Consider the following 3,346-nt stretch of genomic DNA (forward strand, 5'->3'; position numbering starts at 1 on the left):
ATACTGATCTTAAGGCAGATTTTATGCATCGTCTATAAGGGACGCCTGAGGAGTGTCTTCGGATGGCCATGGTCTTTTTGCTGTACTTGTTAGGGGCATACTTGTTTGCCAATGGTGGGTAGATAGTGTCCTTGAGGTAGTTGACCCTTTTCTAAGACTTTAAGAGGTCTCGGGCTGCCAATTGGGCTCGTTATGCTTGGCTTACTTCTACTCCTCCTTGGATACTCTTAGTCGGGGGACACCGTGCTAGCTAGTGGGGCCTTAGAAACTCTTTGTGGTTAGTCTCTCTCTTTCTCTCTCTCTCTCTCTCTCTCTCTCTCTCTCTCTCTCTCTCTCTCTCTCTCTCTCTCTCTCTCTCTCTCTCTCTCTCTTGTAGCTCATGCACTCTCATTCTTATCATCATGTATTCACATGTCATCTAGGTTAGAATTATGTACCATATTCTTGTTAACTGCATCTATCACGTTCCAAACCCGATACCCAGATTTGTGACCATGACTGACATGTTAATATCAAGCCTAAACCTGGTATTAACAAGAACCAACTAAACTTTTTACAAAAGCTTTAACAAAAGCTTCCCTCTTTTCTATCATTTTTGTTTCTTTACTTCTTGGGATAACTTTTCACTTGATATTCAGAGCATCTACACTATACCTAAAGAATAACATAATCCACATATCATTTAATTTCCACACTTTCACATAATACATCTCTTAATACTTTAAGGTACACAACTTTCATTAGATCCTAAAATACATCATACCACGAAACTAAACATCAGATACAAATTTGGGATCTATACATTTAAAACTAAAACCAGCTCTTTCCAAAACTCGACGAAGGCTTCTTATGCTCCAAACTAAAACCTGTTGACTGAAAGAGTGGAAAGGGTGAGCTACACAGCTTAATAAGGGTAAGATATATAAGAATTTAATAAGAATGCATGTAAATCAACTCATTTCATTTTATATATGTTTAAATAGGAGAACATCTTTTCATGCATAGTATTTTATACTGTTCATAATACTAACTAATATGCTCTTCATAGGAAAGTATATAAGGCTTCCTATGCTCCAAACTAAAACCTGTTGACTGAAAGAGTGGAAAAGGTGAGCTACACAGCTTAATAAGGGTAAGATATATAAGAATTTAATAAGGATGCATATAAATTAAATCATTTCATTTTATATATGTTTAAATAGGAGAACATCTTTTCAAGCATAGTATTTTATACTATTCATAATACTAACTTATATGCTCTTCATAGGAAAATAATTGTTCTCCTTTTTCTTATCAGAATAATATTACCAAAACCTTTCGGATTGAACTTCTTTAATTTCTCACAAAGTCACCAAATATAATATTGATTATTTAAAATCACACACACACACACACATATATTCTCATTATCAAATAATCATTTTAACTTAAATCAGATAATTGGTAACTTTGTCTTAAACTAGAAACATCTTAAAGAATAACAAAACTTTTCTTCATAAACTTCTTTTCGTAAAATATTATAACTTTCATAGTCATAGAACTTAACGTTTCACAAAGAACAGACATCTGATAACTTTTAACATAAACTTGTACTTTCATTAGAAGTTTTATTTTTACAAAACACTAAAACCTCTTTATCAGATTCTTTAAAGCACAACAGAACTTCAGAAACTTTTATCTTTAAAGAACAACTTTTCCTTTCATCAGAAATTTCTTCTTTCCATGAGAGCTTTTAACTTTTCACAATGCATTTAAACAAAATCATTCTTTCATGATTAATAACATAATATAACTGTTCATAAATAACATATTGGTTAGTCTATATCTGATAAATTTGTACTTATTTGGGAGGCTTTTAGCACCACTATGCTAGGCATCTAGCATTCCCCACAATGCCAAGTATTTCCGAGATCACATCATAATACATATCTTCAACCATGAGGGTAGGTTGGCATCCTCCACAAGTTGGTCGTTACTAACAAGGGCAGGTACAGTAGAGCCAGTCCCACTTTTAATGGCTAATCAGATAACATTTTCCATAGAAAGCTAGTAATTTAACCCCTACTGGCCGAGTTCAGATAGTCAGAGGACCTAACCTGAAAACATTTCATACTTATACATCATACTGAAATTCATAGTTTGCATAACATTTCATAATAAAAGCATTTCCATTGTTTTCTTTAAACATCATGTTCGTGGAATTAGTAATAGCATCAATATGCTTAAATCATATACATAAGGTTTCGAAAGCTCACGAACATATTTTTGTCTAAAACATGATTACATGCCATATCTCTAATCAAAAACTTTTTAATGCATAATACACTTTAAAATAACCTCACGACTTACCAAATGCTCATATAACTTATTCCTTACCTGAAAGCAGAGGAACTGAATGTCTACAGTCGAAGGAGCTTAAACTTGGGAACTGGTAACACCTAAATCAAATATCAAAGTTTATTACTATTAATTATTCCTTATCATAAACTTACTCATTCATCTCAAAACCTATATCTTAAAATCAAGGAAATCCTAATCCCATCTCAACGAGATTCCCCAAACACAAAATACATTCATCAAACAACATGATGTACCAAATCATAGAGAAACCATTGTTTTAATGTTCATATTTAGATCATGTCAATCAGCTTTAAAATCAATTCAAAACATGTTTGAGATTGGAAACAATGGTGCATACATAAACTTACACAAGGCAACATACATCGTGAACAAAACAACTTTATAAAAACAATAGTTGAATGGTTTAGAACCCCTCCTTTAGAGTACTAAACCTTGAACCAAGTTATACAAAATTAATCAATGATCTAGACATGCCAAAAGATAAGCATATTAAATTATAGCTCAAAACATTCACCCTAACTTTAGAATTAAATCCTCAAAGTCAGAGTTATCATTTACTGTTTACTACGCATTTCAGCAGCATATGTCTCATTTGTAAAATACAAATGGACTACCTATGAAATATTTCAGAGCCACTCCTCTTTATGTCTAGTAAATACCATATCAATTTTAGAGTCAAAGCATAAAGCCACTATTTATTAAAAATCATACAAGATAACATGCACAAATCTGTCCTGACAGAATTTCATGCAACTTAGAAATTAAACTGTTATTTTTATATTGATCCAATGGCTGTGAGACCACTTCCATTTGAACCATATGTGTCTTAGAATTCATAAGAACTACTCCTAGCATCCTAATTCATTTTATACAATTTAATACATAATTTATCATACATAAACACAGAATCTGTCATAGTGACAGTTTTGCAACATTTTCTTGTAAATTCGCAAACAATTATCAAACGATGGTATTTTCATATGGA

General features: G+C 32.2%; 1 long non-coding RNA gene across 1 annotated transcript; it reads right to left on the bottom strand.

The window, feature by feature from the left end:
- Positions 1-655: 655 nt before the first annotated feature.
- LOC112020716 (uncharacterized) lies at positions 656-3,340 on the bottom strand. The gene is made up of 2 exons (XR_010626790.1): positions 2,377-3,340; positions 656-2,096 (listed from the first exon to the last, which is right to left on the bottom strand). It is a non-coding gene; the product is annotated as an uncharacterized LOC112020716 (long non-coding RNA).
- Between the last annotated feature and the right edge of the window lie 6 nt (positions 3,341-3,346).

This window comes from Quercus suber, unplaced genomic scaffold (genome assembly GCF_002906115.3).
Source record: "Quercus suber isolate HL8 unplaced genomic scaffold, Cork oak 2.0 scaffold_864, whole genome shotgun sequence".
Lineage (NCBI taxonomy): Eukaryota > Viridiplantae > Streptophyta > Magnoliopsida > Fagales > Fagaceae > Quercus > Quercus suber.